Raw genomic sequence first — 15,039 nt, forward strand, 5'->3', positions numbered from 1 at the left:
TGTGTGTGTGTGTGTGTTCCTTCCTGTCAGACTACGGATTACGTGCAACATTATCCCCTTCTGATAAATAAAGTTACTTTCTTCTTTAACATCTGCCATGTCAAATCATTTTTGTGACGCCTGATTTCTGCCTGGCTTCCGTCTAATTTTGACACCAGGCGAGCCTGCCTGGATTATAGCGCCCCCGTGGAGAGACGTGGGCCCGCCATAGACGTCACGCTCCCTGAAAGCCCGCGGTACATGAGGATGTTGTCGGCCTGTTTATTTGCTTAAAATCCGGCCCCCCGATCCAGGAAATAGCTGGTCACGCTATGAAGGCCCGCACTGAGTCAATGCCGGGAACTGCATGAGCAAGAGCCTTCCAGCTACGAGTTTCACCACTTGCGGTAGGTCTCAGCGGACGGACGCCAAACGTGGGCACACGAGCTAGCGAGAGGTGTCGGAAAGCACGGGAGCAGCTGCGGTGTCCACGTAAAGTACCGCCCAGCGACTGTAGAGTGTTAATGAAACACAGGAGCCATTGTGCACTGATGTGAAAACTCGCAAGCTATTCAGGAGTTTGACATGTGGTCCATTATGGCAAGCCCCCATTCCTGTTTCCTTATTGCTCTTGGCATTTTTTAAAATTAATTTCTCCAGCCGAGGGAGGGCCAGACGGCCCTAACTGATAGCTGATTGGTCCTCGCAGTCCCCCTTCCCATGTCACTCAACGACTCAAAACATATCATTGGCTAATGATAAGGTAGGCCACTCTGTATGAATTATAATTCTCTCTAATGCCCCGCTACTTTAAAAAAAATCGAGAGTTGCCCCTGCCGCAACTACTGATGTCCCCCCCACCACCGGAACCACCGAAATGGCTCATCGACACATCTTGAAAAGAGAGGTTCTGGTGCTAAGCGAAGGTCCCTGTGACGACGACTGCCTCTCCCCCCCCCCCCCCCACAGAGCCACGCTGCCCCCATAGGTGGGATTCAGGTGGACCTAGTTAATAAAGCTCGGCCGGCCCCCGGCGTCTGCCCTTGGAGATCGCTTATGCCGGAGCACCAATCAAAGTGCGGCGTAGATATAATTTGTCATCAGGGATTTCCTGCTGGAGAATTATAGAGAAGATACAGGCCCGATCGATAGTATGGATTTTCACTGCAGTGGCTGATTGTCCAATTGCCGTGAAACATGTGGTAAGATAAAAGGCCGTCTGCCATTTTGTAACAGGCTGCGGACTCAGCATAAGAGCTGACAGATACTTATAGGCGTCCGAGATAGAAAATTATCATGCTGCAGTGTCCAAGTCCTACTTAACGCGGCCCTCTCACGCTGGGTGTGATTTATTGTGGATATTCTCCCCTCTGTGTTTAGGTCGAGGGGTGGGGGGGGGTATCATTCAGCAGCTGGTGTCACAGGCGAGCCTTTGCTTTGTCAGCGCGCATGTTGTGGTGATGGTTGGATGGGGGGGGGGGGAGTGGGTAAACATCGCCGAAATGGCCCCCACTACCTCCCCAAACAAAACATTCAACAGCACAGCTGAAATTCCCCTGAAACTATGCCAGATCTTCCAGCCAACAATGGGTGCACCTGCACCTGGATTTAACTCTGCGCGTAGCTAATGTCAAAGAACATTTATGAAAGATCCGCCTTTGACAGCAATTCGTCAAAATATCTGTCCAATCAGTGAGGGGTATTTGACCGTCTGTGTCCGGGAGCACAGAACTATTAGCTAACAGTAGGACAGTATTTGCAAACTGTATAATTTGAAAATCCTACAGCTAATTGTATGGCTTACTGCCATGTATCCTTTCACAAGGCTACAAATGTTTTCACTGCTGGATGCAAGTCAGGTTTTACATAACCGCCTTATCAAGTCTTGTGTAATATTTTGCTGTACATACATTATGAGATTGAATTAAAACGAAACTTGTGCGAAGTACATTATATAAAGAATGTTTTGATTATGGGAGTGTGCTATTCCGGTATATTTGGATCTGGATCCATTACAATGTTGTGAGATCTGGCAACTTGAAATGTTTTTTTTTCCTTCTTGTTGAATTAGTGCAAAGACTAAATTTCATTAATTAATTCATTAATAGAGTAGCATTGCTGCAGGAGTTTTGATTATGCTACGTTTAAACATTGCTGTGCTGTTATAAATAGTTTTCAATCTCAGTCATTCCAGGTAGAGTATCGGCTCTTTATGAGAAAAAAAACAAACAGAAAACACTCTGCAATATTTCAGTGAACCGTAGAGAATCTGACATGTGACTCATAGTATGAAGTTTTGACTTTTGACTCAGATTTTGACTTTTGACTTTCAAGTTTAGATTTTTTTTTCAGCATAGACTTCAAATGGATTCTCAGTGCACAAAGCCTTATTTATGCTTTATTCTGTCGAAGATACATGAGTGTTTTGTTTGGAAGAGCAACCTTAAACCTGCAGACTTCTTGCTAGAACTGGACGTGAAGTGGGTTGAGTTGGACATCAAAGATGCTCTAATCGGTTATAAAAGTGCCTCCTCCCCTGTCAATCACTGAATCAAAACCTATCATTGGCTTAAAATTTTACAATCACCCCTGGGTTAGATCTCAACTCAAACACAGTGTGCTGGTTCCTCTTGGGAGGTGCTTCAGCTCGTAACCTCCACCTCATGAACTGTGTACATGCCAGCTGCTCTCGCCTAGCAATGCTCAGCCTCTCTGCCCCCCCCCCCCCCTTTCTTTCTGCAGATTAATTTATCTGGAGGGAGGCCATTAATCACCTTCCCGATGTGTCCATCGACACTCCCCTGCTTTTAGAGGGCCTAGCAATCGCATTGTCCCCTCTTCCTTTGTGCCGGAGACATTCAGCTAAGTCCCAGGCTCATGCTTTTCTTGTGTCTGTTTGTTTATCTATCTGCTCGTTTACTGGCCAGTTTAACAGAAACCTTCGGCGTCGCCCAATCGGATTTGCCGTGTGCTGATCATACTGTTCAGATAGCTGTTCAGAACTGCCCCCACCCACCCCCTTCCTTAAGGTCCCCACAGAGCCGAAGGGCACGTCTACATGACAAGAGCGTTTCAGTGCTTGCGGCTCGTCAGACGAAAACCACAATCTAGGAATTGCGGGTTGCACTTCAGCAGAAGAAGAATCAAAATGGAGGCCATCCTATGTGACCCTCTTTACCCGGCGTCCAGGGAGTCGGTGTGACTCGATGGCACAACCCTGCCCCCTCACTCCCATGCAAATTTCCCTTTGGTGCAACAAAACCTGGCGCAGAGGACTGTCCAGTTATCTGCTTCTCATTGCATGATATCTTTATATGTTTACACCATTTATATGCTCATATGTTTACATTGCACTTTGTTTATATGGTCATTGTGATTGAAACTGCATTCATTGTCTTACTGTAAGCACCCTAATTTGTACTTTTGTGATCTTATGTTTATTCTTTTTTTACCAGGGATATGCAGAGCATAGCCTAAGTGACTGTTTAACTGTGCATATAGTAATAAACTCTTGAATTCGGGGGGTAGCCATATAGAGAGAGAGGTTGAGAGAGATAGAGGGTGAGAGAGAGAGAGAGAGAGAGAGAGAGAGAGAGATCTTCTACATTCCAGCCCTTGTGGCACTAGCATGGAGCCCTAATCTGAACTTAATCTAAGTCAAAGTGCCCCCTATCACACTTGTTTCGATCATTCGCCTAAAGACAAATGCTGTTATTTCATCATCAGCTCGCCTCTCATTCCTGGACTGGCTCTTTCACCGTTTTCACGAAGGATTTGGGAACAACATCAAAGCTTCTGACCTGGTGTGTCCTGATTAGCCCTGTAAGGGTTCAAGAATCAGTAACCAAGAATCACTATTTCACATTGCAAAATGCCACTTCCTGAGTAGCTGGAGATGATTCAAGATTAAAAACATATTAAAATAAACTTTAAAGATCAAAGAGGGAAAAACAGAGAAAGTGCAAAGGCACTAAGCACAAACAAGTAAATGTGCAAAAAAATGTACACAGTACTTATCCTGAAGAGCAGAATGCTGGAATACTAAGGAAATTAATATTTAGAGAAAATTATAATAAATGGGATTCATTCATAGGATGGAGCTCCGTGGATATGGAAGTTCTACATGTGAACAAAGCTCGGTATTACTGCTCGACGTGAAATGAAAACCTTGACGCCTTTCATTCGGTTTCTCTTGAAGGCTGCTTTTGCGCTCCGTGTGTGGTGACCCCCCCCCCCCCCCCTTTGTTTCCCTGGCATCCTTTTAAGATAAAGAAAGCTCGTTCATGCCGGTCACCGTCCTCGGGGGAAAGTTCCTGCCGTCACTCTGCTGCGATAAGGAGAAATTGCTGGGATGTGCGGCGTGTGGCTCTCATGTAACAGTGAGGATGTCTCACACTGGCCTGCTGACATCAGAATGAAATACCTGAGTCTACGTGTGTATATGTGTGTATCTGCCCTCTCTGTGTATCAGCTCTGTCTCCCTCTTCATACATACATATAAATACACACACACACACACACACACACACACACACACACACACAAACACACATATATATTTATATATTTATATTCACACAGAGCTCTAACTTTTTCAATAAAAATATTGCAGATTCATTGGTTTTATAACCATTTATTACTTTATTCGTTTATAAAAAACTATACATCCCATTAAAAACACCCAGTAGTTTATGTTAAAAAAATTCATTTCAAGCAGTAATAAATTGAAACCCAAATTATAGTTCTAAAAGAGTTTTTAAAAAAAGTTTATTGACAAGCAGTCTCACTGGGTACTTTTTTAATTAGTAATACATTTGCAATAATATAAAAAAACACCAAACATTTGTGTTTAGTATCCCTCTGGGAGCCAATGACCGCAAATGCAATTAATAGCAAAATCGCAAGAACAAAATTGAATGAGACTTACTAAAAAAATGTCTGTATGGAAAATATGTGGAGATACGCTACATGGACCCTGCTTTGTGCAGTGGGGCACAGTCATGCTGGAACAGAAAAGGGCCGTCCCCAAACTGCTCCCAAATATTTGGAACTATAAAATTCTCCAAAATGTCTTGATATGTACAAAGCCAGGTGCATGAAGACATAGCTGGGGGAGTTTGGTGTAGAAGAACTTGACTGGCCTGCACAGAGCCCTGACTTCAACCCAATGAAACACCTTTGAGATGAACTAGAATGGAGATTATGAGCCAGGCCTCCAAGTCCAACATCAGTGCCTGACATCCCAAATGCTCCTTTGGATGAATGGGCAGAAATCCCCACAAACACACTTCTAAATCTAACACACTTCTAAGCCTCCCCAGAAGAGTGGCAGCTGTTATAGCTGCAAAGGGGGGACGAGCTATGGATTTAGAATGGGATGTCATAGAAGTTCCTGTCGGTGTAATGGCCAGGTGGCCCAATGTTTTTGTCCAAATAGTGTATGTTAAATAAAACTAAATTAAATGGTTGTGGATAAACTTTTTGTTATGAAGTTTTACAAAATTAAGCAAGCATCCCAACACTTTCTATAAGCATTGTACATATGGATTATTTATAGTATATTGAATATATACTGTATATATTGTGTGTGCATGCATGTTTGTATGTAGTGCATTGTAAAAATATTTAAATGATAAGCATCTCGCTGTAGAACTATGATATTATGTCTGTCAAAGTGTTTCAGCTTTTTCAAAACAAAACCACCTAGACAGTCACTCCAGTCTGTCCAATAACCATGTATCTCTTGACTTGACCACAACCACAACATGGTAAGTTTGGCTAATCAGAGCCTCGTCAAATTACTTAACTATTAAGTTTGTTAATTAAATGAGTAGGTGGTGAAATGTAAGAAAATATCTGGATTGACTGAGGTTTGGAAACTGAAACTGTTTTCTTTTAGCCATGCAATATGATTTTTGGTATTCATTTGGTATTTCTTTGTTGTGTTACTGTTTAATTTTGATATACAGCATTATATTACCTTAGTTCTAGAATTTATTGTCATTGCAAAAAAGTACAAGAACTCAGTCGGACGATTGAGAGATTCTGTACTGTTTGTCAGTGTAACACCATACATTGGTGCATGGAGGGAAATATATACATAGCCTCACGCACACACAGACACACACACACACATATATAAAATGAGCGTGTTCCGCTGTAGAACCATCTGTAATGGCAATCGCTTGCAGAGGAAAAAAATAGAATTAGAATGGCCCATTTAAACAAATGAGTCGCTAGTGCATTGATTCTCTGTGGGTGTGTTAAGGAGGCAGGGAGGAGGGGAAAGTACCAAGCGTAACCAAGGCTCGAGTTTTCATGGAAACCGGGATGACCTTATTTGACAGGTGTCCTGATTTCCAGGCATATAGCGGCAAGAGAGGCATAGAAATAGGTAATTTGTGTGCAGGGTTTTGTCAGCAGTTCTGGTGGAGAGGTCCTTTTTGTTTGGGCAATCGGCACTCCCTTCCTTAATGACTGCCGAGTTTGATAGCAGCTAAACAAAATCTAATTATGGGCCCACGCCAGCAGGCAGCGAGCCGTCCCGGCGTCCGACCCGACACCTCGAGTGACGGCACATAGCTCTTGCCACTTTTTGATTAAATCCCAAGCTCACGCGAAGACGTGAGGCATCGTTACAGGTGTCTGCATGACGGCAGGATGAAGCTGATGTTCTTGAGCCCCATTAGCCGGAATGGAGGCTTGTAGCTAGACTGCAGAAGTCACCGTTTTGAGAGGATCTGTACGTCATTTAATTTGACTAAAAATAACCACTTCCGAGCTCTTGCCGGCCTCAAATCGAGCGAGTGGAAACGCAAGTCTAGGGAATCATCCCTGTAGGTTATAGGAATGAACGAAGACAGACATCTTCCCATAACCTAAATACTGCCTCCTGAGCTGATACCTCAGCCTTGGGTGGATGCTGGTCAACCCATTAGGTGACTCAGGCAGCTGCCTACGGCGCGATCTTCTGAGGGGGCGCTGAATTAGCAGACCAATTTCAACTTGTCCCAAAAGTGCATGCCAAGGCAATGAAGCTTGCCTAGGGCACCACAAGGGGTTCTCCCTCATACCCTGCACAATATTTACTTTTGTTTGGTCGCCATTGTAATATTTGTCCATAGAGAACCCAACGTCAAAGCTGCATGTCAGGAGAGATCTACCCAAAGCCTTACCCGTAAATATGCAACACCGTGTATGTATCCAGGACTGAATCCCAAAGCTGTCCGATAAACCCCTAGGTGCAACTGTCCACATCATTTAGTTATGTTTTTTGTCCTCATTATTATATAAAGATGTGCAAACAGATATTTACCATACTGTTATCTAGTTGCACATCCTTACCCCCATATTTATTTTTGATGCTGCAATGTCTTGTCTTATATTGCACTGCTGTTTGTCGTGCACTATCATGTCTTGTGTTGCAGTATTGTTTGTCCTGCACTGCCTTATCTTGCATGGCACTGCTGTTTGTCCTGCACTGCCTTGTCTTATATTGCACTGCTGTTTGTCCTGCACTGCCTTATCTTGCATGGCACTGCTGTTTGTCCTGCACTGCCTTGTTTTATATTGCACTGCTGTTTGTCCTGCACTGCCTTATCTTGCATGGCACTGCTGTTTGTCCTGCACTGTCTTGCCTTATATTGCACTGCTGTTTGTCCTGCACTGTCATGTCTTGTATTGCACTGCTGTTTGTCCTGCACTATCATGTCTTGTGTTGCAGTATTGTTTGTCCTGCACTGCCTTATCTTGCATGGCACTGCTGTTTGTCCTGCACTGCCTTGTTTTATATTGCACTGCTGTTTGTCCTGCACTGCCTTATCTTCTATTACACTGCTGTTTGTCCTGCACTGTCTTGTCTTGTATTGCACTGCTGTTTGTCCTGCACTGTCATGTCTTGTATTGCACTGCTGTTTGTCCTGCACTGTCATATCTTGTGTTGCACTGCTGTTTGTCCTGCACTGCCTTATCTTGTATGGCACTGCTGTTTGTCCTTTCTCCTGATGCCCAACCCTGTAACTGTGGCATAATAATTTAGCTGTATTCCTCTGAATACATGTGACAATAAAAATTGCAACTTGCAGTTGAAACTTGGGTGGGTCGCCTAAGCCAATTGTCTGCCTTGAAATGAGTTGAACGTACATATATAAGAACAAACGCAGCCAAATAATGAAGACAGCTGCACTCCGCAAACCAAGAGAAGCCTTGGGAACTCATTGTGAGGCGATTAATTATTTTCATGACAGAGACTCGAGTACCTAACCTTCGGGGTTAAGGAAAAGCTCAAAACGAGAGGCGTGGCCACGAGAGCGCAAGTGCACGGCAGAGCGACAGAACTACGATCACAAACAACAAATCCAAATGCAGTGGCGTTTGTTATGACATGAGCTGCAGTGGCTGTGTGCTGCGAAAAGTGGACAGTAAGCTCGGGTTTGGCGCGCCAAGGGAAAACTCACAGATCCACCGTCCTCGTCTCTGTTATGACATTCTGACACGCCGTGTACTTTTGAAGGATCCTCCTGAGTGCTGCGATGAGAACTAGGCCTGAATAAGGTAACATTTCTATACTGTAAGGCAGACAGATCTGCATGCTCTGGCAGGATGAGCTAAGTAAATGGCCTCCCGTTTGACCTTTAGTCAAGACGGACACGGCATCACGCGGTATTATCGCGTGTTCCAAGGCTGCAGCAAGCATCTTCAAGCCTCTTACCCAGCCTCTTGATTTGGAAATAAGACAGACAGTAAGGTAACAGTGAGGACCCAAACTGCTGCCTCGCTACGACAAAGTAATATAGTCTGAGATCATCCAATGGGAGGAAGAGGGCCAAGTGTTACTGCGACAAAAGCCAATGAGAAACGAGCTTGGTGATCAGTCCCACCCTCAATGTATGTCATCAGTGTTCAAACTGAGGGAGATGTAGGGGTCCCAGGACATGCTATAAGTGATCCCCTTACAATGACTACTCCCCCCCCCCCTCCGATTTACTACTACTTAAATAAGGTTGGTGTTTTCTGTCCTACATCTATGTAAACTTGTCGGAACACCATCCAATGGATCTCCAAGACCTCAACAATTCAGACACTATCTGTATCTGCCATACATCGTCACATTCATGTAGGGTCTGAGCGTGAGAATGTGAGTAACGTAAGGAGATGTCAAGCCCTTGCCTCCGCATTTATGTCACAATCGTACATAATTAGCTGCTTTGTTGCATCCCCATGTGTGTAGAGTACCATTCAAGTCATCTGAAGACTAAGGATGGTTGTTATGGTCAGCAATGCTGGCCTAGGGGAACAGGTTACCCTGGGGGATCTGCTTGGTTTATGGGCTGCCTCGCAAAGGCTGCAGTCAAACCAGTTGCATGTTTACGTGATGTTGCTAGACTCCTCCCTTTTCTTACAAACCACATCCTATTGGTGCGATGAGAACGCCGACACGGACCCCTTTTCAGCCCGGGTGCTTAGAGCTTGATGCGAGATAATTGGCATGACTTTAAAGGTATAGCAGGCTTCCTCGCTCTTGCTGCGCCTGTCTGCTGTGACTGCTGATTGACAGCCATGTGAAAATGAGACACGTAGGTAAAGCAGCACAGGTAAAGCTGTAATTTCCCCTGAACGGAGCCTGCTCTCCACATCCCCTGTATGACTGCTGGATGCAGACTTTTCAATGAAAGTATTGTATTGCACAGTTGTTAATACTACATCTATACACTTTATCAGTACTGCACTATCCCTGTGGCTATTTGCACATTTATTGTCATATTCATTGCCCGTTCTCTTGTCTTGCACTGTCCTGTCTTCTATTAAGCTGCTGTTTCTCCTATCATTCCCACTCCCATGTACTGGTCCCCTGTCTCACAGCTGCAGCATGAGAATTTCACTGTGTTCCTCCAAGCACATGTAACAATTAAACTTGACACCTGAAGCTGAAACGCGGGTGAGTTGTTGGGCCTAAGCTGACTGTCTAGCTTGAAATCAGGCGAACATACGTATGTAAGAACAAACGCAACTGAACAATGCATACAGTTGCATTCCACAACTTAAGGGAAGTCTTGGAAACTCACAAAAAAGCTGGACTTACTTGTTGCTATCACATATCCCCCTGCCCCAGGCTGGTAGCATTTCCAGTTACATTCCTCTTTTAGAGGTTTTACAGACACTACTTTTATGTTTTTATGTTCCCCAAGCCCATGCCTGGCTGTTCTTGCTTAATTAAGACCGCACTTCGGAAAACAAGCATAACTCTGGACGTCCCTTCTGGAAAGAGGAGAGAAGTCCTACCCATGTTTAATTATTACTTCTTAATTCATGAACAGAAGGCCTAAACCTACAGAGACATGCCTGGATTGGGCTCTGCACGCTTGGCAAACACATGAGCTGCCATTAATGCTGATTAGCCAAAGATGCCGGAGATATTCCAATGTTCGCTAAGTGAGGAAAACTCTCGGTGTAACCGAGCTCCGGAAGGGGCGCGGGATTCGCTGAGCAGCATCCAGAGAGCGGGACGGGCTGCGTGCGTATTTGTGAGCGGTGGGTGGGTGTGAGCAGAGAGCTAGAGGGCCAGAAATGATATTTTTGGCCATTACTGTGAAGGCATGGAAAAGGTCTGTAATTGCTATCATTGCTATTAGAGTCAGGGACAAATTAAAGACCATTACGTGGCCCGACTTTTGCTATCTATGGTCAGGAAGTAAGAAAACAACATCTTTTTTTGTTTTACTAGGCTGGGCTGCAAGCTGCTGGTTTGCGATGCAGTGTAATTGAATAGGTAATCTAGCTTGCGAGTGCACTCAAACAGTAGGAATGAGTACCTGATCGGAGCACTTTAATGTCCCGGAGATGATTTCATTTCACATAATGTCTATTTTACAGCCCTGAAACACCATTAATTGGTATGACAGCGAGTCAAAATGTGACATTTTTATCTAGCTGTCTTTTTCTCCATGTTTGGGGATGGATCGGATCGCGTTTCTCCTTCCCAAAAAATGATCGGTGTTTATGTGATATTCAGCAGGACGCAAAGGTTGCGTATACAGATGCCGTAGAGCACTGGGTTGGCGTGGTGAAGTCGTGAAACGGGGTCGGATTCGGGTCCTGTTTACAGAACAGCGACCTCGTTGTTAATCTCGCAGTGTGGCGTTTCGATGCACCGTTTGGAACGTGTAAACTCACGCTTGTGCCGCGAAGGTGATCAAACACAGGCCAGAGGAGCCCTTACAGGGCGAGGAGTGAGTGAATCTCATTCCCAGAGCAGACCCCTCTGCCGGTCCCACAACAGCAATCCTTCAGCCAGCACTGGAGTTTCTTTTCATTTGTAATCTAAGCTTTCCCTGAAAGTGCTCTTGCAGTAATTCAGGCTTTATTTACATGACCCCAGAAAGGTAAAACATAGTAACTATGTTGACACTGAAACTGAAAAAAGTGCTTCAGAGCTTTTTGACTGTCCACCCGTGTGTGTAGAAGAGATGTAAATGACAGGGGTTTTCTTCAAAACCGAACATAGTTGAACTAAGACATTTTATCCCAAGATAAGGTCGTACTCACACTAGGCAATCCATACTGTGCCCAAGCACGTTTAACCCCCCAAAGTCCACTTCATTTGACTAGTGTGATCTGTACGGTGCCTGGGCCCGCTTGAAGAGTGGGGCCAGGGAACAGATCAGTTGGTATCAGGCACAATACACATCTAGTGTGATGGCTAACCGTGCCCGGGCACACAGACATGATGTCGATGATGCAACTGGCACATGCATGTGCACATACACACTATAAATGAACTGGACCCGGAAGGAACGGATCGGGTAGGCTGTACAAATTGGGTATCGACAAACATTATGGCAAAGGGATCACTTTGGTCTATGGTACAGGTGCAGTGTTTGCTGGACATTTGGTTTGATGAGAGTATCTAGGAACAACTGGATGGAACACACAAAAGCTCGATATATCTATGAGGGCCGTGTGTCATTGCACCCGAAACGACTCAAAATAAACCCCAAAACAAGGACATTGTCATTTGTGCTGTGTGTTGGCATGTTTCATCCTTCATATTCTTTTTTCAACGCAAAAAGTTGTACGGTGATGATTAACACGTGTTCGGGCCCAGAACGTTAAGGGCAATGTGAACACAGACCACTGTGCTCGGGCACAGTGTGAACAAACCGGGCCAAGCGTGAGTATCCCCGAAGAGCCCCGATTTCAGTCATAACTCAGTTTTGATAAGTATGTGCAGTTATGCTGTTTTGCCTTAGTGTGGCAGCACAGTAGAAATAATTTTATTTGCCGTCACAACAGACGGGTGTCAAGTTTCAGTGGTACCTAGATGTGTTTGAAAGTGCTCTCTTCATTACCTGCCAGTTACAGTTACGGAGTCTCACGGGGGGAGGAGGGGAGGTGTGGCTTAGAGAGTTAGACCTTTAGCAAGGTCCTCGATGCCCCGAAAAATACTCCAGGGACATCAGATGAATAGCCCACCCTGTACTCGGACCCCACGTTTCATCTCTTAGCTGTGTATGTGTGTCTACGGAGGGAGGTGGGAAATGCAAAAACTGCAATTCCAGTGTTCCTGCACAGATGGCCAATAAAACTTGATTTGAGATCTGACGGGTAATACTACCCATTCTTAAAACGGAGCTTGGATTATGTTTGATTCTTCTTTGTGTTTAAGGAAGTGAACTGGTGTGGGTGTAATGTTGACATGAATAGCTAGGGGGCATGAGGACTCCTTCCACGCATCCAGAGAGACGTATTTGGGGACACTACAACATGTGCCACCAGCAGAACCCCTGCCATTCTGCCTACTTCCTGTCACCTGGGGAGCGTGACCGGTTTAGCGTTAGCTCAGGGAGCTCCAGTGAGGTGGGGGCCCCAGGTATTAAACCCCCCTCCCCCGCATCTCCCACACGCCCTCGCGAGCCAGAACAAACACCCACCCTGTACGAAGAGGCGCCAAAGTGCAGCGCTTAAGGTGAGGGGATGTGGGTGCTGGTGAGAGGTAATTTAATCGCAGGATCTGGCCAATCTGCCCCCCCCCCCCCCCGAGTTTAAGAAAGGTCGCATGTGGGAATGGGGGGGCATGGGTGACCTCTTCCCAATTACCGCTGCGCGGCGGAACGCATCATGCCGGCGTCCGCGGTGACAGTCATTTAGCGACGTGGCTCGTCTGAGGGAGGAGGCCGGAGATGGATGATATGGGAATGAAATATGATTTGCCAGCTTCTCTCCAAACTGCCCACTGCTTCAGGCACTGCTTCCCACCCCCCATCCAACCCCAAGCTCTCTTCTCCTCTCTCCCACCCCCCTCGGCCACCCCTGCTGCCCCCCCCCCCCCCCCCCCCGCACACGTGACAGCACGGCGTGATTATTGGCGCAATCACTCATGTAACAGCCTGTGCTGCTATCCATGGGGGCTCCTGTATTTGTCACTGTCACTTCCCGAGTGCCGGCCATTGTCTGGGAAATTGTATGTGTAAGGCAAGAGATGCCTGTGACCCAGTTCGACGAGGGAGTGCCGGCAGTGTGAGGGCGCTCATCACGAAAAAACAGCAGTTTGATGTGTCCTATTATGTGTCCCAGCAAGGGCCATAAATAATTGTGACAAGTTTTTTTGTTGCGCGTGAAAGTCCTTGACTTTACCTCCTGTTCCAGCACCTCCTCTCTCGTAGGGAGAGGCTGCCAAGCACCCCGATGATAGATGGCACGGAGCAGCAAATGACAACGGGATAGATTTTTAGTTTGTGCTTTGGAAAGGATCAGTAACGGTGCTTTGCTGTACAAAGCAATAAAATGGGAAGGACATGCCGGGTGAGGAATTGGGGGTGGGGGGCGGGCGCTAACGCTGTGCCGTGATTTGTCGATGGAATCAGTTTCCTAAGCATCTTTTTGCCGGCCGATGGACTTCCAGGCCAAGCATCAACAGATATGCGCATTTTTGTATGATTCGGCGGATGCTGATGAATAAGATGCGGAGAAAAGGTTAATTGGATATGGCGAAGTCTTAATCTTGCCCCCAGCCGCCCCCCCCCCCCCCCCCCGCCATCACCCTAGGAAGTGGAATTTCTTCGTCTGTAATATACTCTCGCCCTCCACTGATAGATCTCCGTGTTAGTGGAAATACCTACAGTAGGTCTTTGAAATCCTCTTTGCCAATTAGTGCTACTGATAGATGGCATTATCATTCAAGTTAATGAGAATGAGTTGACGTGCAGGCCGGCTGCTAATGCGATCGGCAGGTTTCACCAGTGGCCCCTGCCTCACCCATTACTTCACTTATTCTCTTATCACGAAGGCGAGCCGAGAGGCACTAATGATAACTATCAGTCTTCTCTTATGCCTCTCCACTCTGGGACGTGGCTTTGATCCTGGCCTCCTCTACAAGCTCTCCTGTCCAAACTCAAAAGAGCAGGGATGCGATAAAATTGTGAAAAAAAAATTACTCCTTTATTCCTGGGCCTTCTGAATCTCTACGTTGTTTTTTTTTTGCTGCCAGGTTTCATTGCGTCACGTATTCCGATGCATTTTCCTGGTGTCTTCTCCTTACACACCATTCTGTTTTAATTTAGGCTATTGATAAATACATTATGCAATGTAGTCGATCTTCGATAATATCCATGCGACAACAGTAACACCCCCCTAAGTGAAAAAAGCTACGTATACATCAGTAGTTACATGGCTTTAAATGTATGGTAACATGTATGGTAACCTTTGTTCAGTTACGTTTGGGGGTGGGGTATTGTTTCACTGACCACGTTTTTTTTTCGTTCGTGTTTACGCTCGCGGATCTGAAAAATCGCTGTCATTTACGTGCTTCCTAAGCCACTCTCGGTCTTTCCCATTCCTTTGATAATACACATTAATTAAGCGAACGCTTCTGAATACTACAGCATTAATAAATTCCAAGGCTCGCTTCAGATAGTTGGGTCTACTTCCAGGAAATCAATCACGTAAATCATTAAACATTACAGAGCTAATTAAACAGAGTCGTGTGTCGTCTGATTTTAGGAAATAAACAAAACTCGGCATCACTAACATGAGAAAACTGAGTTACCAGGGCATCCTCTTTGG

This window comes from Brienomyrus brachyistius, chromosome 6, assembly GCF_023856365.1.
Source record: "Brienomyrus brachyistius isolate T26 chromosome 6, BBRACH_0.4, whole genome shotgun sequence".
Classification (NCBI taxonomy): domain Eukaryota; kingdom Metazoa; phylum Chordata; class Actinopteri; order Osteoglossiformes; family Mormyridae; genus Brienomyrus; species Brienomyrus brachyistius.